Below are 25,446 nucleotides of genomic sequence, written 5' to 3'. Positions count from 1 at the left end.
TATATATATATATATATATATATTCGTGCATGGGCTAAACAAGGACTTGATTCAACTTTCTCCAAGTATAACTGTGCTTCACAGACTGCTTCCTTTGATGGCATTTCCCTCTGAAGTTTCCTGCAGACTCTGTTAGGTTGCATTCAATATTAACACCAAGTGTTTATGGACTTGTGTTTTTCTCTGCACTTGTTCGGATCACCGTGTGATATAATATAGACTTTACCACCTAATAACTGTGTTCTGTTGTTGTCTTGTTCCATGCAAAGTGACGCCTGAATTATCCATAATAATTATTACAATGAGTGTGTGAGCAAAGGGTCTGAATACTTATGACTAGAGATGAGCGACTTTGCCTTTTTTAGGGTCGAGTCGGATTTCATGAAACCCGACTTTCTCAAAAGTCGAGTAGAACGAAATTGGCCGACAATCGGGCAAAGTCAGGGGTCCGACTGAAACACGAAACCCAATGCAAGTTAATGGGGAAGCAAAGTCGACAGGGAGTGGAGGACAGTAAACACACCTACAGTGCCCATTTCAATGCCAACAACATAAATTCTTATTACTTAAGCTTGTCAACCTTAATTTACTTTATAATAATAGTTACGCATTGAAAACTGGGGGTTATTTGGCTAAAGTTGTGGGGGGACTAGGGCTGGCTCCAGGTTTTCGTGTGCCCCAGGCGAAAGAGTGTCAGTGGGACCCTTTAACACATACCACAATTTATGATGCTCCGATACGGCAGAGAAATATTGGTATAGTACAATGAAAAATGCTTCACTTCTTACATGACATGACTGATATCTATTTTAAATTCTACAATAGCTCAAAAAACGGACAGTATATTACTCCATACAGTATTATCGCCACCACATAGTGCGCCATACTGAATAATGAGCCCCATATATTTCCACATATAGAATAATTGGTCCCATATAATGTTCCATACAGTATATGGTGAGCTCCACATAATGCTACAGTATATGTTGGTCCCATGGATGATGCTCCAGTGTCTTATGGGCCCAAATAATGCTCCATATATAATGGGCCTCATTTCTAATGCTCCAGTGTATTATGGGCCCCGTAAATGCTGCTCCAGTGTCTCATGTCCCCCATTTGGAATGCTCCAGTATATGATGGGCCTCATGGATGATGCTCCAGTGTATGATGTGCCCAAATAATGCTCCATATATAATCTGCCCCATTTAGAATGCTCCAGTATATGATGGGCCCCATGGATGATGCTCCAGTGTCTTATGGGCCCAAATAATGCTCCTTATATAATGGGCCCCATTTCTAATGCTCCAGTGTATAATGGGCCCCGTAAATGCTGTTCCAGTGTCTGATGTCCACCATTTGGAATGCTCCAGTATATGATGGGCCTCACGGATGATGCTCCAGTGTATGATGGACCCCATATATAATTTCCAAGTGTAAAGTGCTCCCCAAAGATTGCTCCCAACCTTTAAAAAATTAAATACCTCTCCTCGCTGGGCACTGCTCTACTCTGGACTCCTCAGCGTCGCCATCTTCCAGCTCTCTGCACTTGAACTGTTTAGGCAGAGAGCATACAGACGTGATGTCATCGCGCTCTCTGACCTGAATGTCACTGTCAGGAAACGCGGAAGACGTCACAGCGGTGGAGCAGGGAAAGGTAAGTATTGCAAGTTCTGTGGCCCTGAGCAAGCAGGGGGGCCCACTCGTGGGCGATGGCACTGGCACAGGGACCCTCATAGTACACCGGTGTGTCTGACGGCGAGTGGGCCGTCCCACCAGCAGAGACACTTTTGCGTACTATGAGGGGCCCTGTGCCAGTGCCATCGCCCACGATTATGCCCCCCACCTGCTCAGGGAACCAGCACTTTCATCTGCACCTTCCTCTGTGTCACCGTGTAAGGTGGTATAGCATGCAGGAAGGGGCACCTGAGTTTCATCAGGGTCAGATTCGGGCTCTGTAGAGTGCGAGGGGAATGTAGTGCTGTGGGTGAATGTACCAGCAGAATCATCTAGCAGTGGCTGTGCATCAGTGCACTCCATCTCTGATTCATGTTGGACTGGGGAATTCAGGCATGGTATGTGAAAAGAGCTCCATGGAGTAATCTGAAGTGTGGGCTGCCGCATCCTTCACTGTTGGTGGGGGTGAAGGACACAAGGAAAGGGGTTGTTCCTGACCAGAAGCCTGCACTGACGACTCAGTGCTTGCATTTTTTGAAACTTCAGAAGAGGAGGCGATAGAGCTGGAGGCTGTTCCGGCAATGTAAGCCAAAACCAGTTCCTGATGATCTGGCTTTAAAAGCGGTTTACCTACTCCTAGAAAAGGGAGCCTTCCAAGCTTTCCGGAGCCAGACCATGCCGCAGGCTCAACACCTCCTGCCTTAGCTGCTATTGTGCTTTTGGCACTACCAGCAGATGCACCACCACCACCATCAGTACCAGCTGGCCCCCCATGCCCACGTCCGCAGCCTCTTCCACCATACTTCCTAATTTTTGTGAAAATGGACCCAAAATACCAGCAGATATATGGTACTGTATCAGAAGTGTACAGCTGTATACAGTCTAGGGATAATTGTAAATCTCCATATATATTTCATGAGTAAGACACAGACGCTCACAGGCTCAGTATGGATTAGACAATAATATAAAAAGATGAAAAAGGGTACAGTATCACCAGATGCAAGGTGTATATAGTATAGTTTAAACATTCTAAATATCCGTACATATTTCAGGAGGCACACACAGACACTCTCAGGCCCAGTATGGATTAGACAAGAATATAAAAAGTTGAAAAAGGGTACAGTATCACCAGATACCAGGAGTATATATAGCATTGTTTAAACTTACTAAATCTCTGTATATATTTCAGGAGGCAGACACAGACGCTCTCAGGCCCAGTATGGATTCGACAAGAATATAGAAAGTTGAGAAAGAGTACAGTAACACCAGATACCAGGTATATATAGTATAGTTTAAACATTCTAAATCTCCGTATATATTTCAGGAAGCAGACACAGATGCTCTCAGGCTCAGTATGGATTAGACAATAATTTAAAAAGTTGAGAAAGGGTACAGTAACACTAGATACCAGGTATATATAGTATAGTTTAAACATTCTAAATCTACATATATATTTCAGGAGGCAGACACAGATGCTCTAAGGCCCAGTATGGATTAGACAAGAATGTAAAAAGTAGAAAAAGGGTACAGTATCACCAGATACCAGGTATATATAGTATAGTTTAAACATTCTAAATCTCTGTGTATATTTCAGGAGGCAGACACAGACACTCTGAGACTCAGTATGAATTACACCACAATATAAAAAGCAGTAAAAGGGTAATGGATCAGAAGCGTACATGTTGTGAATTCACTTTCTGGCCTACCTCTGGTTACTAGTGAAGGTGGAGCTGGTTATATTGACAGAGGTGTCACGAGTTCTCTTTCTGGGCTCCCTCTGGTGGTTACAGGAGGTAATGGAGCTGATCTAATTAACAGAGGTCTGCCACCTGATAATGAGGGGGACGATTGGACATCTGGAGTTTCTGATTGGATTTAAGACAGCCGACTCCCTCTATCCCTGCTGGTGATTTTTTCCTACCTCCTGGGATCTTAGTTTCCAGCTCAGTCCCTGCATCCTCAAGCTAAGTGTTCTTTTGCTATTGTTCACATTTGATTTGGTTTTGTCTATTTCAGTTTTGTGTGGTCAGCCAGCCTCTGCTGGGGCTGTGCTGAATTTCCATCCTTATGTTACTGTTTCTGCCAGTTTGTTTTTGTCCCTTATTAGATTGGCCTCTCTTTGCTCTGTTTTCAGAATATACCAGAGTGCTGATATAGTGGGCAAAGTCTAGCGACTTCAGGGTTTTTTCTATCAGATGTGTTGGGCATTTTTTGCAGGGTTTTTTGCATGATTGCAGACAGTGTCTTTCCTTTCCTGTCCTATCTAGCTAGTTTGGGCCCCATCGTTTGCTCAGCCTATTTTCCTACCTGCATTTTTGTTTTCATCTTGTCTCACCGACAATATATGTTTGGGGCCTATCTATTCCTTTGGGGTCTGCTCCGGGGCAGTTTAGATTTCCCCTTTCTTGCTTTAGGCTTATTTAGTTCTCCGGCTGTGTCGAGGCGTCTAGAATCATCGTAGGTACGCTCCACGGCTACTGCTAGTTGTGTGGATAGGATCAGGGGTCTACAATCCGCTTAGTTACCAACCTCTCTGGTTTTCTGTGGCTTAGCTTGGTCTAGCTTTCCTCCTCCATGACCCAATCATAACAGAACAGCTGTATACAGTGTAGGGGTCATTCTAAATCTCTGTATATATTTCCAGAATCAGAAACAGACTCTCAGTGGCTCAGTATAGATTAGACCAGAGTATTTAAGGCAGTGAAGGGGTAATGTATCACAAGCGTACAGCTGTATACAGTGTTGGGGTAATCGTAAATCTCCAAATATATTTCCGGAGTAACAGACAGACTTTCACAGGCTCAGTCTGGATTACACCAGAATCTAAATAGCAAAAAAAGGAAACTGTATCCGAAGCGTACAGCTGTATACAGTGTTGGGCTAATTTTAAATCTCGGTATATATTTCCAGAGTCACCCTCAGACGATCACTCAGTCTGGATTTGACCATAATACAAAATGTTGAAAAAAGGTACTGGATAACAAGATAGCAAGTATATATATTGTAGGGTACAATTTAAATCTCCGTATATATTTCCGTAGTCACCCTCAGACACTCACTCAGTATGAATTTGACCGTAATACAAAATGTCTAACAAAGGTACTGTATCACAAGATAGGAGGTGTATATAGTATAGGGTAAAATTTTTATCTCTGTATATATTGAAGGAGTAAACCACACACGCTCACTCCAGGCCCGGATTGGTAATATGCCCAACTGGGCATTTTCCCGCTGGGCTGCTGTCATGTGGGCCATGGGCGGCAGCGCCTGCTCATCTGGCCGCTTGCCAGCTGATGCGGCCACTGGCCTGGCTGTTGTTCCTGCCTCCGGCCCTCTGCGGGCACGGCGGTTATAGTTTCCAACCCTCATGGGATTTTTCTATCCCGCACTGCAGGGAGATAAGCTGCCATGCCCCCCATCCTCGCCCTAGCTTGAGACCTTCCCCCCGCCCCACAGCCACTCACAGCGTTGCTTGCCTGCTCTCTTCTCTGTACACAGGACCTGTGATGAGGTCACAGGAGGGGAGGAGTCAGGGGTCACATGATCAGGAGCCTTTGTCCAGACCCCTGATCATGTGACCCCTGACTCTGCCCCTCCTGTGACCTCATCACAGGTCCTGTGCGCACAGCCCTGCCTCTTGGTGTCTGCCGGACTCTGCTGTGCTAGTTGTCATGGTGCTGGATGAGATAAGTATCTGTGGGGTCAGGAGGGGTTTACAGGGTAGATGTAGCAAAGCTGTGTGTGTATGAGGTGTACGGAGCAGAGCCGTGTGTGTACGGAGCAGAGCCGCATGTGTACGAGGTGTATGGAGCGGGGCCACGTGTGTACGAGGTGTACAGAGCGGAGCTGGATGTGTACGAGATGTACGGAGAGGAGCCGTGTGTGTACGAGGTGTACAGAGCGGAGCCGCGTGTACGAGGTGTACAGAACGGAGCCGCATGTACGAGGTGCACAGAACGGAGCCGCGTGTGTGCAAGGTGTACGGAGAGTAGCCGCGCATATACGAGGTGTATGGAGAGGAGCCGCATGTGTACGAGGTGTACGGAGCGGAGCCGTGTGTGTACGGGGTGTACAGAGAGGAGCCGCGCGTGTACGAGGTGTACGGACCGGAGCCATGTGTGTTTGGAGTGGAGCCATATGTGTTCGGAGTGGAGCTGTCAGGAACACCGCACTGAACTTGCTCACTGAGCCAGTGAATGTGTCCTGGATAAAGCGAAACAGTGCTCAAAGATACCTGTGGAGCGGGCAGCAACCGAGTAGATGCGTACTTCAGAGCCGCAGGACCTGAAGCACGTGACTGCTAGAGGCGTGGCCTAAACTCCACAGAGCCAGGAGCTGCAAGAGAATTCCTAGCAGAGTAACTGCGAGATAAAGTTACCAAGGGGCATAGACAGGGAGAATAGTCAGGACGTAGCCAATGAGTCACACACAGAGATAGCTGCAAGGTACCAAAGGGGCGAGCAGAGAGTAGTCAGGTCACAGGCAATGAGTCATACACAGATATAGCTGCAAGGTACCAAAGGGGCGAGCAGAGAGTAGTCAGGTCACAGGCAATGAGTCATACACAGATAATAGCGCAGTACAAAATCAACAGGCAAACTCACAACGGGAAACAGAGCCGGGTCAGAACCATATAAACAAGCTATAGCAGCAAACAGGCACACGGGGATCAGCACACTAGGCCAAAGGCAAAAGTATAACTGGCAGGGATTGAAGCTTCCCAGGGGTTTAAGAAGCTCTCCCAGAACCAGAAAGAGGCCACAATCATTAACCCCAAGTGTGCAGGTCAAAACCTGGACAGAGCTCCAGACATAAACCCCCAGTGTGCAGCTCAAAAACCTGCACTGGGATCATGACAGGAGCCATATGTGTACGGGATGTACGGAGCGGAGCCAAGTGTGTACGAAGCATACAAAGCGGGTTTTTCCCACGGACACAGGAGTACACGGCGGAGCCCGGAGGAGCATTTTAAAACTCACACATGACGTTCCACCGGAAGTGATATGCTGGAAGCTGACCGGAAATGAGATAATTTCATGAGGAGATTGTGACGGAACTAGGAATGCTTCAGTTCCATCACCATGTCCTCCTCTGACAGCGCAGACAGCAGGATCGCCTTGGAATCGGGGATGCCGGCCATGTGAGCGGATCATGATTAGTGTTGAGCATTCCGATACCGCAAGTATCGGGTATCGGCCGATATTAGCTGTATCGGAATTCCGATACTTAGTTCCGATACTTTTTTCATATCGAATACCGGAATCGGAAGTTCCCATAATGCTAGGAGCCTGCTCGATTTGATTCAGCCAATGGGGATCCTCAGAAGTGTGGGCATATCCTGTTAGGCATGTAGGCATGTTAACTACTGGCATGGCTGTGATTGGCTGCTGAAATGATGTCATGATGCACTATAAAAAGCGCTGCAGCCGCCATTTCTGGTCACTCTGCTGTGAATTCAGTTAGGGACAGGCTGCTGTTGAAGACTGTGAGGGACAGTTAGAAATAGCGATAATCTAAAATATCTATTGCTCTACCCAGGCTACATAATCCACCACTGTAGCTTGCTTTTCCCTAGCAGCGCTGTTTTCACAGCTGTCTGCAAGGGCTGTGTGAGTGCAGACCCACGCTGTGTCGTGTGTCCTGCAGGCACGTCTGCTTGTAGGTCGGCCAGCGTGTGTCTCTGCCTCATACACATTTTTCTTTTATTGCTGCTTTTTTTTTCTCCTGTATAGTGTGCTTCCATATGTATCCATATACGTTGGTTGCAAACACTAAAGGAGTGGACAGCGGAGCCTTTCAGCAGCCTTTCAGTGCTATAGCCCATTTCTCTGCACTGTTTTTGGCTGTCTGATAGGTCTCTCTGTGTGTGAGTGCAGCTCACGTTGCAGTGTGTTCTACAGCCACCGCTAGCTGTAGTCCGCTCAGGGTGCGTCACTGCCTCATACATAGTCCTTTTTTTGCAGCAAATTTAGCCAGATTTTTGCTCCTATATTAGTGTGCTTCCAACCGCATCCATTGTCATTGGTTGGTTGCAAACACTATATAGGATTAGATAGAGGAGCCTTTTTGCTGGCTTGTGCCCTTCAGGGCCAGCCAGGCTAGTATCACCCTATTTTTTGGAGCCTCATCAATTGCATTGTAGGTTAGCTTCCTGCATTGTAATCGCTCCAAAAAGTTTGTGATACTATAGCTTTCAAACTTTGGTCACATCCTTTCCTTTCCCCCCACCCAAAAAAAAGGAAATAAAGTTCACCAAACACTCCACTTTACAGTTGTCTAGGCCACATTAGATCATATTAAAGTGTAGTACACACACTCTTAGCCAAATTAGTGTTTCTTATACTGGTTAGCAGGTGTTCAGGAATAAGAACACTAAGCCACCCCTTTTTTACTTTTCTGCCTATCTTTATCAGTCTACCAAGATGAAGAAGGCAGGGAGTAAGGCACGTGGTCGTGGCCGTGGAGTTTCAGCAGGGAGAGGACGGGGGGATTCAGCAGGGAGAGGACGTGGGGATTCGGTATCTGCTGCGGCCACCAGTGACCCGGCATCCCCCACTTTTACCAGGCAACAGTTCTTCATGCGCAGCCGTACCCCACTGCTGCGTGACGAACAAATTGAAGCCGTTGTCGGATGGATGGCAGCTAACGCATCCACTTCAATGACTTCCGCATCCTCCCAAGGCCAGAGCACTGAAGAGCAACCATCTGTCTCTTCACCACCTGCCAAATTGCCCAGGCAGTCTGAGAGCCCTGGACAGGAGCCATCTCAATCTTTACTTCTGTTCTCAGAATCTGTTGGCTTGGAAAGAGGTGGCCAGCCAAGCAGCATTCTAGAGCGTGAAGAAGAGGGAGTATGCAGTGATGCGCAACTGCTTTGACCCTCTGAATCTGAAGAGGCGGGTGGGCCAGTGCCTATGGTCAGCACACCTCAGTATGCATCAGATGATGATGAGACTCAGTTGCCAATTTCTGGTGCGTACGGTGCTGGTGAGACAACCCAGGACCAGCCGGTGCTTGAAGAGGGGAGTGGAGATGATGAGGTCCTTGACCCATCATGGCGTCAGCCACAGGAAGGTGGTGGGAGCAGCTCTGAGGAAGAGATTCCCCGAACGGCCAAAAGAGGAGGGAGAGGGCGGGTACAGACTTGGTTGCCTGTAGCCTCCACTTTGGCACCCGTGAGGAGCAATCCTCTTCCAAAACACAAAACGGGCACTCCCAGGACTTGCAGTGCGTGGTCTTTTTTTGACACAGTTGCAAATGACATTTGCTTTGTCAAATGCAAGCTGTGTCATCAGAAAGTGAAACGAGGGAAAAATGTGACCAACCTCAATACCACAAATATGTGGAAACATGTGCGTACCAAGCACGAGGTGGAGTTACACAGACACACTGAAGATGTAGGCCAACCTTCAGCAGCACCTACCACCTCTTCAGCTCGTGTTGGGGCCTCTTCCTCCAGCTCACACACAGCTGGTTCGGCTTCCTCACTGGAACGCCATGGAAGAACCACTGCCACTGTTGTCCAGAGACCCAGTGAAATTCCACCCACTGAACCACGTTCGCAGTCATCAGCACACTCCCAGGCCACTCACCAGCAATCGATAGCACAGGCATGGGAGAAAAAGCGGCCATACTCGGCAAACCATCCCCGAGCACTGGCTCTGAATGCCGGCATTGCCAAACTACTGGCCCTTGAGATGCTGTCATTCAGGCTGGTGGAGACTGACACCTTCCGGAACTTTATGTCATTGGCAGTTCCACAATACAATGTGCCCAGCCGCTTTTATTTCAGCAGGCAAGCTGTCCCTGCCCTGCAAAAGCATGTGGAGGGAAAAATTAAAAATGCGCTACTAAATGCCGTCAGTAGCAAGGTCCACCTGACCACCGATGCGTGGACCAGTAGCCATGGACAGGGACGATACTTTTCCCTCACTGCCCATTGGGTCAATGTTGTGGAGCCGGGTACAGATCTGGAGAGTGGCTCTGTACGTATTCTGCCAACTCCAAGGATTGCAGGAATGCAGTCTGTACATATTGAGTCCTCCTCCTACTCTAGTTCCTCGGAATCAGCACTGCGTGAGCCTGTTAGGCCAGATATGAGCACAGGTGTGGCCAAACGTCAACAGGCCGTCCTTAAATTAATTTCTTTGGGGAATCGGAGCCACACAGCACAGGAGCTCTGGAATGCCATCAAGCAGGAGAGCGATGTGTGGTTTGTGCCAGCGAATCTCCAGCCAGGTTTGGTAGTGAGTGACAATGGCCGAAATCTAGTGGCAGCTCTGGGCCTAGGCAACCTCACTCACATACCATGTCTGGCACACGTGCTCAATTTGGTCGTGCAGAGCTTTCTGAGGGACTATCCGGATCTTGATGCACTGCTGCACAAGGTTCGCCTAGAGTGTGCTCACTTGCGGCGTTCCAGCATGGCAAGATCGCGCATTGCATCTCTGCAACGCCGATTCCGCCTGCCAGAACATCGCATCATATGTGACCTCCCCACCAGGTGGAATTCAACGTTACATATGTTGGAGCGGTTGTGTGAGCAGCAGGCAGCAGTAATGGAGTACCAGCTGCATCAGGCGCAAACAAGTCGCACTGTGCACCGGACACTCTTCACCACCACTGAGTGGGCCACTATGAGGGACATCTGCCAAGTTTTGCATGCCTTCGATGACTCCACGCGGATGGCCAGTGCAGATGATGCACTAATCAGCATGACTGTCCCCCTCATCTGTCTGCTTCAAAAAACCTTACAAGCACTAAGTGAGGAGGTTTTTGAAGAGGTCGAGGATGAGCAGTCAGAAATGCCATCTGCTTCTGGCAAGTCTGCGCAACGTGCTTCCACACAAAGGCCCAGGCAGGGGACACTTAGTGAGGAGCATGACGAGGAGTCAATGGAGGAGGAGGAACACATCTCTCCAGAGGAGGGATGTACACAAGGCTCTAGTAGTCAGTGTGTACAGCGAGGGTGAGGTGATGCTGAGCAGGCAGAGATGCTACCTCAAGCTGGGGTCAGCGTTTCCGGTCCAGTTGGCAGTCTGCAGCACATGGTTGATTTCATGCTGCAGTGCTTGTTATATGACCGCCGCATCACCAACATTCTCCATACGGCTGATTATTGGGTGTACACCCTCCTAGATCCTCGCTACCGGGACAACTTACAAAGCCTCATACCACAGTTGAACCGGGAGCGGAAAATGCGGGAGTACCAAGAAACACTTGTGCAGGCCATCATGTTCTCCATTCCCCCCACAAGTGTTGCTGGTAGTGCTTTACAAACCAGCCATGTGGGTAGAGGCAGTGGAGGAAGCTCTGCACAAAGAGGTAGCAGAGGCAGTGCCGCAGGACAAGGCAAGGCCAGTATGGCCCAAATGTGGAAAAGTTTTGTGGGACCGCCACAAACGGCTACACCATCACAGACGGCTCCAGTCAGCAGGAGGCAACGTTTCCGTCAGATGGTGACAGACTACTTGTCGTGCCCTGTTAGTGTTCTCCCAGACGGCTCTTCCCCGTTCAAGTATTGGGTCTCTAAGCTGGATACATGGCCAGAGCTTAGCCAGTATGCATTGGAGGTGCTGGCTTGCCCTGCTGCCAGTGTATTATCGGAACGTGTCTTTAGTGCTGCAGGTGGTGTGGTAACAGACCGTCGCACGCGACTATCCGCCGATAATGTTGACCGGCTTACTTTTGTGAAAATGAACAAGGCCTGGATCTCACCTGAATTTGCCAGTCCTCTTCCAGAATAAATAATTGGCTGGCAACATAATCCAGGTCTCCTGATGTGTTCATGTTTCTATGACCTGAACTTTATTTCCTGGGCTACAGCAACGCCCGTTGTTGCTCAGAAGTGCTGTCCGCACAGACAAAACACTCGCTCATGTGTAAGTGGGGTTCGGTAACGTCAGCTGATCCCCTGCTGTGTGTACGGCAAACTCTCCTGCTGCCTACAACTTCTGACTACCTCTGATTTAATATGTTCTCTGATTTGTCCTCTGTCTCCACTCTGTTTTGAGTATTTCCTCCGGCCTACAACACCGCCTGTTTCTGCTCTCAAGTGCCGTCTGCACAATCCACACTTGTTCCTGTGGTACCTGGGTCCTGTAACATCTGCTCATCTCCAGAGTTGAGCACGGCAATGTCTCCTGCTTTGTCTACATTCCCACTACTTGTAGTGGAAATGTGGACAGAGCAGGAGACATTGCCTGACTCACCTCTAGGGAGAAGCTGCTGTTACAGAACCCCAGTAACACAGGAACAAGTGTGGGTTGTGCAGACGGCATTTCAGAGCAGCAACTGGCGTGGTTGGAAGCCAGAGGAAATACTCGAAACAGAGTGAAGACAGAGGCCTAATTGGAGTACGTTGACAGTTAGTAGTAGTCTAGAAACAATCACAAACTGCCACCAAGTAGGCCTCGGCCTACTACCTGATTTTCCCTGGGCTCCGACACCGCCAGTTGGTGCTCAGAAGTGCTGTCCGCACAGACAAAACACTTGCTCATGTGTAAGTGGGGTTCGGTAACGTCAGCTGATCCCCTGCTGTATGTATGGCAAAGTGTCCTGCTCCCTCCACAGTCAAACAACCTCAGATTTACACCTGGCTCCAAGTAGGCCTCGGCCTACTACCTCATTTTCCCTGGGCTCCGACAACGCCAGTTGGTGCTCGGAAGTGCTGTCCGCACAGACAAAACACTCGCTCATGTGTAAGTGTGGTTCGGTAACGTCAGCTGATCCCCTGCTGTGTGTACGGCAAAGAGTCCTGCTCCCTCCACAGTCAAACAATCTCAGATTTACACCAGGCTCCAAGTAGGCCTTGGCCTACTACCTCATTTTCCCTGGGCTCCGACAACGCCAGTTGGTGCTCGGAAGTGCTGTCCGCACAGACAAAACACTCGCTCATGTGTAAGTGGGGTTCGGTAACGTCAGCTGATCCCCTGCTGTGTGTACGGCAAACTCTCATGCTGCCTACAACTTCTGACTACCTCTGATTTAATATGTTCTCTGATTTGCCCTCTGTCTCCACTCTGTTTTGAGTATTTCCTCCGGCCTACAACACCGCCTGTTTCTGCTCTCAAGTGCCGTCTGCACAATCCACACTTGTTCCTGTGGTACCTGGGTCCTGTAACATCTGCTCATCTCCAGAGTTGAGCACGGCAATGTCTCCTGCTTTGTCTACATTCCCACTACTTGTAGTGGAAATGTGGACAGAGCAGGAGACATTGCCTGACTCACCTCTAGGGAGAAGCTGCTGTTACAGAACCCCAGTAACACAGGAACAAGTGTGGGTTGTGCAGACGGCATTTCAGAGCAGCAACTGGCGTGGTTGGAAGCCAGCGGAAATACTCGAAACAGAGTGAAGACAGAGGCCTAATTGGAGTACGTTGACAGTTAGTAGTAGTCTAGAAACAATCGCAAACTGCCACCAAGTTGGCCTCGGCCTACTACCTGATTTTCCCTGGGCTCCGACACCGCCAGTTGGTGCTCAGAAGTGCTGTCCACACAGAAAAACACACTCGTTCATGTGAAAGTGGGGTTCGGTAACATCAGCTGATCCCCTGCTGTGTGGAGGGCAAAGTGTCCTGCTCCCTCCACAGTCAAACAACCTCAGATTTACACCTGGCTCCAAGTAGGCCTCGGCCTACTACCTCATTTTCCCTGTGCTCCGACAACGCCAGTTGGTGCTCGGAAGTGCTGTCCACACAGAAAAACACACTCGTTCATGTGAAAGTGGGGTTCGGTAACGTCAGCTGATCCCCTGCTGTGTGGCGGGCAAACTGCTGCTGCCTCCAAATTTTAGCTACTTCAGATTTAAACATTCTCTGATTTGGCCTCTGTCTCCACTCTGTTTCTAGTATTTCCCCTGACCTCCAACACCGCCAGTTCCTGCTCACAGTTGCCGTCCACGCATTCCACACGTGTTCCTGTGTTACTGGGGTTCTGTTACGTCAGCAGATCCCCCAATGTGTGTCCTCCACTGTCTCCTGCGCTGTCCACCTTCCCACTGCAAGCGGTGGGAATGTGGACAGAGCAGGAGACAGTGGCAGACACACATCAGGGGATCTGCTGACATTACAGAATCCCAGTAACACAGGAACACGTGTGGATTGGGCAGACGGCTACTGTACGCATAAACTGGCGGTGTTGGTGGTCACGTGAAATCCTGGAAACAGAGTGGAGACAGATGCCTAATTGGAGCACGTTGACAGCCTGTTGTAGCCTACAAACAATCTAAAACTGCCACCAAGTAGGCCTCGGCCTGCACCCTGGTTCTCCCTGGGCTCCAACAACGCTAGTTGGTGCTCGGAAGTGCTGTCCACACAGAAAAAGACACTTGCTCATGTGAAAGTGGGGGTCAGTAATGTCAGCTGATCCCCTGCTTTGTGGAGGGCAAACTGCTGCTGCCTCCAAATTCAAACAACGTCTTATCTTAAACTGCCTCCAAGTAGGCCTCAGCCTACAAAATGACTATCCCTGGGCTCCAACATCATCAGTTGTTGCTCGGAAGTGCCGTCCACACAGAAAAACACACTCATTCATGTGAAAGTGGGGTTCGGTAACGTCGGCTGATCCCCTGCTGTGTGGAGGGCAAAGTGTCCTGCTCCCTCCAAAGTCAAAATACCTCAGCTTTACACCTGGCTCCTAGTAGGCCTCGGCCTGCACCATGATTGTCCCTGGGCTCCAACACCGCCAGTTGGTGCTCGGAAGTGCTGTCCACACAGAAAAACACACTCGTTCATGTGAAAGTGGGGTTCGGTAACGTCGGCTGATCCCCTGCTGTGTGGAGGGCAAAGTGTCCTGCTCCCTCCAAAGTCAAAATACCTCAGCTTTACACCTGGCTCCTAGTAGGCCTCGGCCTGCACCATGATTGTCCCTGGGCTCCAACACCGCCAGTTGGTGCTCGGAAGTGCTGTCCACACAGAAAAACACACTCGTTCATGTGAAAGTGGGGTTCGGTAACGTCGGCTGATCCCCTGCTGTGTGGAGGGCAAAGTGTCCTGCTCCCTCCAAAGTCAAAATACCTCAGCTTTACACCTGGCTCCTAGTAGGCCTCGGCCTGCACCATGATTGTCCCTGGGCTCCAACACCGCCAGTTGGTGCTCGGAAGTGCTGTCCACACAGAAAAACACACTCGTTCATGTGAAAGTGGGGTTCGGTAACGTCGGCTGATCCCCTGCTGTGTGGAGGGCAAACTGCTGCTGCCTCCAAATTTTAACTACTTCAGATTTAAACATTCTCTGATTTGGCCTCTGTCTCCACTCTGTCTCTAGTATTTCCCCTGACCTCCAACACCGCCAGTTCCTGCTCACAGTTGCCATCCACGCATTCCACACTTGTTCCTGTGTTCCTGGTGTTCTGTAACGTGAGCTGATCCCCCAATGTGTGTCCGGCACTGTCTCCTGCGCTGTCCACCTTCCCACTGCAAGTGGTGGGAATGTGGACAGAGCAGGAGACATTGGCAGACAAACATCAGGGGATCTGCTGACATTACAGAACACCAGTAACACAGGAACACGTGTGGATTGGGCAGACGGCTACTGTACGCATAAACTGGCGGTGTTGGTAGTCACGTGAAATCCTGGAAACAGAGTGGAGACAGATGCCTAATTGGAGCACATTGACAGTCTGTTGTAGCCTACAAACAATCTAAAACTGCCACCAAGTAGGCCTCGGCCTGCACCCTGGTTCTCCCTGGGCTCCAACAACGCTAGTTGGTGTTCAGAAGTGCTGTCCACACAGAAAAACACACTCGTTCATGTGAAAGTGGGTGTCAGTAACGTCAGCTGATCCCCTGCTGTGTGGAGGGCAAAGTGTCTTGCTCCCTCCAAAGTCAAAATACCTCAGCTTTACACCTGGCTCCTAGTAGGCCTCGGCCTGCACCATGATTGTCCCTGGGTTCCAACAACGCTAGTTGGTGCTCGGAAGTGCTGTCCACACAGAAAAACACACTCGTTCATGTGAAAGTGGGGTTCGGTAACGTCAGCTGATCCCCTGCTGTGTGGAGGGCAAACTGCTGCTGCCTCCAAATTGTAACTACTTCAGATTTAAACATTCTCTGATTTGGCCTCTGTCTCCACTCTGTCTCTAGTATTTCCCCTGACCTCCAACACCGCCAGTTCCTGCTCACAGTTGCCGTCCACGCATTCCACACTTGTTCCTGTGTTCCTGGTGTTCTGTAACGTGAGCTGATCCCCCAATGTGTGTCCGGCACTGTCTCCTGCGCTGTCCACCTTCCCACTGCAAGTGGTGGGAATGTGGACAGAGCAGGAGACATTGGCAGACAAACATCAGGGGATCTGCTGACATTACAGAACACCAGTAACACAGGAACACGTGTGGATTGGGCAGATGGCTACTGTACGCATAAGCTGGCGGTGTTGGTAGTCACGTGAAATCCTGGAAACAGAGTGGAGACAGATGCCTAATTGGAGCACGTTGACAGTCTGTTGTAACCTACAAACAACCTAAAACTACCACCAAGTAGGCCTCGGCCTACACCATGATTGTCCCTGGGCTCCAACAACGCCAGTTGGTGCTCGGCAGTGTTTTGGCACGGGGACTCCCTGTTGCCCAGCCTGGTTCCAGCACGCCTGCTGTTTCCGGGTAGTGTCAAGGTCACTATGCCACCAATCCGTTGTCCTGTCGTCTTGCGGCCGGGTTAGCCGACTCTACGGTGCCTGCAGTTTAGGTGACTCCTATGTGGGCTGCGGGAACTGGCACTGAAGGCTGGATCCGTAGTGCCAATGGGACATGGACCCCCTGTAGGACTGTGGGTTTCGGTAACTGCGGCCGGCTTGTGGCCTGGCTACTTTGCTTTGAATGGGTACCTTCTGCTACCCACCCGGGTTCCAGCACTGTCTGTTGGTTCTCGCCAGAGCCTTTGGCCTAGGTGCCTCCATCTCGGTATCCGAGGTCCAGCACCGTCAGCTGGTCCTTGGTAGTGCTTTCTAGCACAGGTACCTCCTGCCTAGTAACCGTGGTCCAGCACCGTCAGCTGTTCCTCAGTAGTGCCATTGGCTCTTGCAGCTTTTGCTACCCATCTGGGTTCCAGCACCGTCAGCTGGTTCTCGGCAGTGTCTTTGGCACGGGGACTCCCTGTTGCCCAGCCTGGTTCCAGCACGCCTGCTCTTTCTGGGTAGTGTCAAGGTCACTATGCCACCAATCCGTTGTCCTGTCGTCTTGCGGCCGGGTTAGCCGACTCTACGGTGCCTGCAGTTTAGGTGACTCCTATGTGGGCTGCGGGAACTGGCACTGAAGGCTGGATCTGTAGTGCCAATGGGACATGGACCCCCTGTAGGACTGTGGGTTTCGGTAACTGCGGCCGGCTTGCGGCCTGGCTACTTTGCTTTGAATGGGTACCTTCTGCTACCCACCCGGGTTCCAGCACTGTCTGTTGGTTCTCGCCAGAGCCTTTGGCCTAGGTGCCTCCATCTCGGTATCCGAGGTCCAGCACCGTCAGCTGGTCCTTGGTAGTGCTTTCTAGCACAGGTACCTCCTGCCTAGTAACCGTGGTCCAGCACCGTCAGCTGTTCCTCGGTAGTGCCATTGTCTCTTGTAGCTTTTGCTACCCATCTGGGTTCCAGCACCGTCAGCTGGTTCTCGGCAGTGTCTTTGGCACGGGGACTCCCTGTTGCCCAGCCTGGTTCCAGCACGCCTGCTGTTTCCGGGTAGTGTCAAGGTCACTATGCCACCAATCCGTTGTCCTGTCGTCTTGCGGCCGGGTTAGCCGACTCTACGGTGCCTGCAGTTTAGGTGACTCCTATGTGGGCTGCGGGAACTGGCACTGAAGGCTGGATCCGTAGTGCCAATGGGACATGGACCTCCTGTAGGACTGTGGGTTTCGGTAACTGCGGCCGGCTTGCGGCCTGGCTACTTTGCTTTGAATGGGTAACTTCTGCTACCCACCCGGGTTCCAGCACTGTCTGTTGGTTCTCGCCAGAGCCTTTGGCCTAGGTGCCTCCATCTCGGTATCCGAGGTCCAGCACCGTCAGCTGGTCCTTGGTAGTGCTTTCTAGCACAGGTACCTCCTGCCTAGTAACCGTGGTCCAGCACCGTCAGTTGGTCCTCGGTAGTGCCATTGGCTCTTGTTCCTTCTGCTACCCATCCGGGTGCCAGCACTGTCTGCTGGTTCTCGCCACAGCCTTTGGCCTAGGTGCCTCCATCCCGGTATCCGAGGTCCAGCACCGTCAGCTGGTCCTTGGTAGTGCTTTTTAGCACAGGTACCTTCTGCTTAGTAACCGTGGTCCAGCACCGTCAGTTGGTCCTCGGTAGTGCCATTGGCTCTTGTTCCTTCTGCTACCCATCCGGGTGCCAGCACTGTCTGTTGGTTCTCGCCACAGCCTTTGGCCTAGGTGCCTCCATCTCGGTATCCGAGGTCCAGCACCGTCAGCTGGTCCTTGGTAGTGCTTTTTAGCACAGGTACCTTCTGCTTAGTAACCGTGGTCCAGCACCGTCAGTTGGTCCTCGGTAGTGCCATTGGCTCTTGTTCCTTCTGCTACCCATCCGGGTGCCAGCACTGTCTGCTGGTTCTCGCCACAGCCTTTGGCCTAGGTGCCTCCATCTCGGTATCCGAGGTCCAGCACCGTCAGCTGGTCCTTGGTAGTGCTTTTTAGCACAGGTACCTTCTGCTTAGTAACCGTGGTCCAGCACCGTCAGTTGGTCCTCGGTAGTGCCATTGGCTCTTGTTCCTTCTGCTACCCATCCGGGTGCCAGCACTGTCTGCTGGTTCTCGCCACAGCCTTTGGCCTAGGTGCCTCCATCCCGGTATCTGAGGTCCAGCACCGTCAGCTGGTCCTTGGTAGTGCTTTTTAGCACAGGTACCTTCTGCTTAGTAACCGTGGTCCAGCACCATCAGTTGGTCCTCGGTAGTGCCATTGGCTCTTGTTCCTTCTGCTACCCATCCGGGTGCCAGCACTGTCTGCTGGTTCTCGCCAGTTTCTCAGCCTTCTTGTACCTTCTGCTACTTTTCCAAGATCAAGCTTTTTGAAATTGTCTGTCACAGCCGCCGCTGAAACTTACCCGCAGGGTCCTGTGCGCACCTCCCGGCGCGCACCCGCTCCCCGGTGCGTCCCCGCTGTTGACCTCCGGCCTCCCCGACGTCGCTCACACACTCCTCTGGCCGGAGCTCTGACGGCGTCATGTGACGCGGTGGCCCCGCCCCCAACATGGCGGCGCCCATCGCCTATTTCTGCCAGGCGTCTCCCCAGGTAAGACGCCTATGTATCGTCCCCGGGCTGCTGTCCTTCTGGCCAGCACTCTGTTCGTTCTCAGGCCCCCCTGCGCTGCATCTCCTAGCTCCGCTTACTTTAGGTTCCTCTGCTGCTCTCTTCCTGGGTGCGCTCCTCTGGCTGTCCTGTTTTCCCTGCCTTCTTCCCAGTTGTGCTACCTCCCTGTGTACTCCTCGTCCGTGCCTTCTCTTACCCTCTCTCTCTTTTACAGCCTCCAGCCACTACCTGCTTCGTATCCCTCCAAGTCCCTGCGTCCTTCAGGCTCCTATCACTGTACTCCCGTACCGCTGCTCCGCTGACTCTCCTCCATAGTTCCCTGGTGCTCACCCAGTCGTCCCTTTGGCTCCGGCTGTCGCGGTTCCATCCCTTGTGGGCCTGCCCCTAACACTCCCTGTATAGGGGGTGGCTCCACCTGGTCCAGCTCGTCCGCAGGGGCTCTGGAGCCGCGACCCAGAGGGTCCACTCCGTGTTGCCATCCGTAACACACTCCGTAACAGATACACAGGCCATGGACCCCGCTGGAGTCACGGCTACTCAGAAGAAGTTACTTTTCTTACGCGAGAATCAAACGCGCATAATGTCCTTCATGAAATCGATGGACGCGCGTCTCTCCGCTCTCCAAACTGCCGATCCTGGTAATGCGGCCCAGCTGGCTGGCTTACAGCAAGAGTTAGCGCAGCAGCGGGACGCACAAAGTCACATCCTCAGCTACATGGCTTCAGTTGATGGCCGCTTACTTGCGCTCCAGGCTTCCGCAGCCGCTCCTCCTCCCGTTGCTGGTCCTCATCCCCTTCCACAGTTGGCCAAACCAACCCGCTATAACGGTGACGCAAAACTATGCCGAGGTTTCCTGAATCAGTGTCGCCTCCACTTCGAGTTGCAGCCTCAAGCATACCCCACGGATCGCTCTAGAGTGGCCTTCATAATCTCCCACCTCGAGGGGGACGCCTTGGCGTGGGTAAACCCCCTCTGGGAGCGTGATGACCCCCTGGTTGCCCATTTGTCAAATTTTTTGGACACGTTTCGCCGCGTATTCGACGAGCCAGGTCGTCTCGCCTCCACCACCGAATCTCTGTTCAGTTTATGTCAGGGGTCCCTAACCGTGGGGCAGTATGCCATCCAATTCCGGACACTATCGTCCGATTTGGGTTGGAACAATGAGGCTTTGGTAGGAGCCTTCTGGAGGGGACTTTCGGGTCGGATAAAGGACGAGTTGGCAGGCCGCGACACTCCCACGGCTCTTGAGGATCTAATCTCGTTGGCTACCCGAATTGATCTGCGGTTCCAGGAACGAGCTAGGGAGAGAAGACTCACGCGCCCGTTGCCATCTCCTCGCAGACCACACAGTCCTCGGTCTAGGGCTTTTCCCTCCGCGTCTGGACCCGAGCCTATGCAAGTAGATCGCTTGAGACTCTCCGAGCAACGGCGCAAGGAGAGAAGTTCTCAGGGCTTATGTTTCTACTGCGGTAGCGAGTCTCATTTCCTCCGTGCCTGCCCGGATCGTCCGGAAAACTTCTCCGCCTAGATCAGGTAAGAGAGGCCTCCCTAGGTGTGCATGATTCCTCTCAACCCCTTTCTCTATCTGTCCTATTGCATGTGGGTGGCAAGCGGGTCTCCTTGGCGGCCTACGTGGATTCTGGCGCCGCTGGGAATTTTATTAGACTTGATGTAGTCTCCAAATTTTCGGTTCCTGTAAAGGCTCTCGAGAACCCCCAAGTCCTTGCATCCGTAGACGGTAATCCCTTGCAAGAGACTGTCAAGTTAGTTACACACGAGGTCGAGCTTCAGATTGGTGCCTTGCACAAGGAGAGAATCTCATTTTTTGTTTTAGCCGGTATCTCTCATCCTATTCTCCTTGGTCTTCCCTGGTTGCGACTCCATGAACCCACTTTGGATTGGCATAATGGTAATGTTTTGTGCTGGGTTGACTCTTGTCGGTCTCGGTGTCTGCAGCCGGTGCATCCCGTAGGTGTTCCCCGTCTTCCCCCTGGTCCCTGTAGTTTGCCACCCGCATATCGGGCCTACGCGGATGTCTTCGACAAGAAAGAGGCTGAAGTTCTTCCGCCTCACCGACCGTATGACTGCCCTATCGAGCTCATTCCTGGTGCCACTCCTCCCCGCGGCAGAATTTTTCCTCTTTCTTTAGCCAAGACGCAGGCTATGTCGGAGTACATCCAAGAGAACTTAGCCAAAGGCTTCATTCAAAAATCGTCCTCGCCTGCTGGTGCCGGCTTCTTTTTTGTGAAGAAGAAAGACGGGACTCTTCGTCCGTGTATTGATTATCGAGGCCTTAACCGCATCACGGTGAAAAACAAGTACCCACTTCCATTGATTCCTGAGCTCTTTGATCGCTTGAGAGGAGCACGAGTCTTCACCAAGCTGGATCTGCGAGGAGCCTACAATCTGGTTCGTATACGGTCCGGGAATGAATGGAAGACCGCATTCAACACGCGGGACGGACATTACGAATACTTAGTGATGCCATTTGGACTCTGCAACGCTCCGGCAGTTTTCCAAGAACTCGTCAACGACATCTTTCGAGATCTCCTCTACGTCTGTGTAGTAGTCTATCTGGACGACATCTTGATCTTCTCTCCCGACTTGTCTACCCACCGCCGAGATTTCCGTCAGGTTCTACATCTTCTCAGGGAGAATTACCTGTTCGCTAAGTTGGAGAAGTGCCTTTTTGAGCAGTCCTCGCTACCGTTCCTTGGCTACATCGTTTCGAGCACTGGCTTGGAGATGGATCCTGAAAAGGTCTCGGCCATTCTCAAGTGGCCACGTCCCCAAGGAGTGAAGGCAATCCAGCGTTTTTTGGGCTTCGCCAATTTTTACAGGCAATTCGTTCCACACTTTTCCTCCCTAGTCAAGCCTATCTCTGCTCTCACTCGCAAAGGCGTAAATCCCCACTCCTGGCCGCGGGAGGCTGAAGCCGCTTTTAAAGAGTTAAAGCGAGAATTCACTAAAGCCCCAGTACTCCACCGTCCAGACGCCAGTCGGCCATTTCTTCTGGAGGTTGATGCCTCGTCTGTGGGTGCAGGAGCCGTTCTTCTACAAAAAACCTCCTCTGGACGCATGGTCACTTGTGGGTTCTTCTCCAAGGTTTTCTCCCCTCCAGAACGTAATTACGCTATCGGAGACAGAGAACTACTGGCCATTAAACTCGCCCTTGAGGAGTGGCGCCACCTTCTGGAAGGAGCTGTCCATCCGTTTACCATATTCACGGATCATAAGAACTTGGCTTATGTTCAGACCGCCCAAAGGCTCAACCCTCGTCAAGCTAGATGGTCCTTGTTCTTCGGGCGCTTTGATTTCCAGCTCCACTTCCGGCCAGGAAATAGGAACATCAAGGCTGACGCCCTGTCTCGATCCTTTTCGCCTGTGGACAGTGAAGATGACCCAGCACACATCATCAATCCAGCTAAGATTATCGCTGTGGCTCCCCTAAGCGTACTCTCTCCACCACCCGGTAAGACCTTCGTTCTGGGTAGGGACAAGGCTAGGGTCTTACACTGGGGGCACTCATCTAAATTTTCCGGACACGCTGGAATAAAGAAGACTCTCTATCTTGTCTCTCGACATTATTGGTGGCTATCGCTTCGCCAAGACGTCCTGGACTTTATCGCCTCCTGTCCTTCGTGTGCCAGGAACAAGGTTCCTCGATCCCGACCTTATGGGCTCCTACACCCATTACCCGTACCCTCGACTCCTTGGACCCACATAGCTATGGACTTCATCACTGATCTGCCAGAGTCCTCGAGGTGTTCGGTTATCTTAGTGGTCGTGGATCGGTTTTCAAAAATGGCTCACTTTGTTCCCTTGTCTGGTCTGCCTTCTGCCCCCGAGTTGGCGAAGATTTTCTTGCTCCACGTCTTCCGTCTCCATGGCTTTCCCCAGCACATTGTCTCGGACAGAGGTGTCCAATTCACCTCTCGATTCTGGCGAGCTCTCTGCGGATTGATGGGGATTACTCTGGATTTTTCTACAGCCTATCATCCCCAGTCCAACGGACAAGTGGAACGGGTCAATCAAGTCCTAGCTTCGTACCTCCGGCATTTTTCTAACGCGCACCAAGATGACTGGGTTTCTCTTCTTCCTTGGGCCGAATTCGCGTACAATAATCACCCCAGTGAAGCCTCTACCAAGTCCCCTTTTTTTGTGGTTTTTGGTCAACATCCCGGCATTCCCCTTCCCGTTTCCCCCACCTCGGGTGTACCGGCAGCGGATGCTGTGTCGCTAGATTTCTCCCAGATTTGGAGGGACACCAGGGAGGCCCTTGAGAAAGCCGGTCTCAAAATGAAGGATTACGCCGATAAGAGATGTTTAGATGCTCCTCCGTACTCCCCTGGGGAGAGGGTCTGGCTTTCCTCACGGCATATCAGATTAAAGGTTCCTTCTTATAAGTTGGGTCCACGTTTCATCGGTCCTTTTGAGATTCTAAGGCGCGTCAATGACGTGGCCTACAAACTAAAGTTGCCTGCCTCACTAAGAATTCCCAATGTTTTTCATGTATCCCTCCTCAAGCCTGTGGTATTTAATCACTACCACTCAACCGCTTCGCAAAATTTCCAACCCAGCAGTTCTGATAATATCTTTGAGGTTAAGGATATACTCGCCACTAAGACGGTTAGAGGTCGAACTTTGTTTTTGGTCGATTGGAAGGGATTCGGCCCTGAGGAGAGATCCTGGGAACCTCGGGAAAACATTAATGCTCCTTGGATCATGAAACGATTTCTCGACAACCTTAGGAGAGGAGGGAGTAGAGGGAGGGGTACTGTCACAGCCGCCGCTGAAACTTACCCGCAGGGTCCTGTGCGTACCTCCCGGCGCGCACCCGCTCCCCGGCGCGTCCCCGCTGTTGACCTCCGGCCTCCCCGCCGTCGCTCACACACTCCTCTGGCCGGAGCTCTGACGGCGTCATGTGACGCGGTGGCCCCGCCCCCAACATGGCGGCGCCCATCGCCTATTTCTGCCAGGCGTCTCCCCAGGTAAGACGCCTGTGTATCGTCCCCGGGCTGCTGTCCTTCTGGCCAGCACTCTGTTCGTTCTCAGGCCCCCCTGCGCTGCATCTCCTAGCTCCGCTTACTTTAGGTTCCTCTGCTGCTCTCTTCCTGGGTGTGCTCCTCTGGCTGTCCTGTTTTCCCTGCCTTCTTCCCAGTTGTGCTACCTCCCTGTGTACTCCTCGTCCGTGCCTTCTCTTACCCTCTCTCTCTTTTACAGCCTCCAGCCACTACCTGCTTTGTATCCCTCCAAGTCCCTGCGTCCTTCAGGCTCCTATCACTGTACTCCAGTACCGCTGCTCCGCTGACTCTCCCCCATAGTTCCCTGGTGCTCACCCAGTCGTCCCTTTGGCTCCGGCTGTCGCGGTTCCATCCCTTGTGGGCCTGCCTCTAACACTCCCTGTATAGGGGGTGGCTCCACCTGGCCCAGCTCGTCCGCAGGGGCTCTGGAGCTGGGACCCAGAGGGTCCACTCCGTGTTGCCATCCGTAACACACTCCGTAACATTGTCTTTGGTAATCCTTATTGATCTCCATGACGACGACCCTGATGACGACGACCCTGAAGACCACACCAAAGAAGACCAGAAATATGACCCTAAATAATAAGACCAAGAGGACAAAGAACATGAAGACAACCACCAAGATACAGAACAAAAGACAGAAGAACAAGAAGCAGAAGAAGCAAAAGCAGAACAGAAAGCAGAAGAACATTAAGCATAAGACTAAAAATCAGCATAGAAGAAATCAAAATTATAAGCAGAAGAAGACTAAGCAGTAAATGGGGGTGAGTCCGTTCCTCCTCGTGGTGCCCCTGGAAAATGCCTGCTGCTGCAGGCCAAACTGAACGCGGACAAATCCTGTTGTAAATCTTTAGTGACAGGCAGAACGTAAGGTGTAATCTTATAACTTTTATAGATAAGTACTACAGGAATGCCTGTCACCATAAGAAAATGAAGACAAAGAAGAATAGGAAGAAGATGAAGAAATAGCATATTAAAATTGATAATAGCTGAATAAGAAGAATATGAAGAATGGAAAAAAAAATTAATGGGAAGAAGATGAAGAAGAAGAAGATGAATAAGGTGAAGAAAAAGTTGATGAAAAAAATGCTACTGCTGCGGATCATGAAGGAGAAAGTGTGGGAGAAGTACAAAAGAAGGTGAAGAGCATGGAAGTTGTGAAACATACATATCTGACTAAATATAAAAAAGGTTAACATAGTCAATATCTTTTTAACTCCGAACGTCTTGAAAAAAAAAATTGGAATTAATGCTATGCCATGTGATTTGAATAAACCACTATGCTTTTAATGTCTCCTCCACCTCCCACAATACATTCTACATGATTCTTATTTGTTTTCAAATATGTAGAATTAGCCAACAAGGAAATAAAGGGCTTTTTTTAATTCCGATACCGGAAGTCCCATTGACTTGAATGGGACTTCCGGTATTGGAATCGGCGATACCCGATATTTTTTTCGTATCGGGCGATACCATCCGATACGATATTTTTGGGTATCGAACAGTATCGCTCAACACTAATCATGATA

This window comes from Dendrobates tinctorius, unplaced genomic scaffold (genome assembly GCF_039654945.1).
Source record: "Dendrobates tinctorius isolate UK_male_01 unplaced genomic scaffold, ASM3965494v1 ptg000048l, whole genome shotgun sequence".
In the NCBI taxonomy this organism is placed as follows: domain Eukaryota; kingdom Metazoa; phylum Chordata; class Amphibia; order Anura; family Dendrobatidae; genus Dendrobates; species Dendrobates tinctorius.
The sequence above is the reverse complement of the archived record's forward strand: the minus strand, read 5'-3'. Positions refer to the sequence as shown.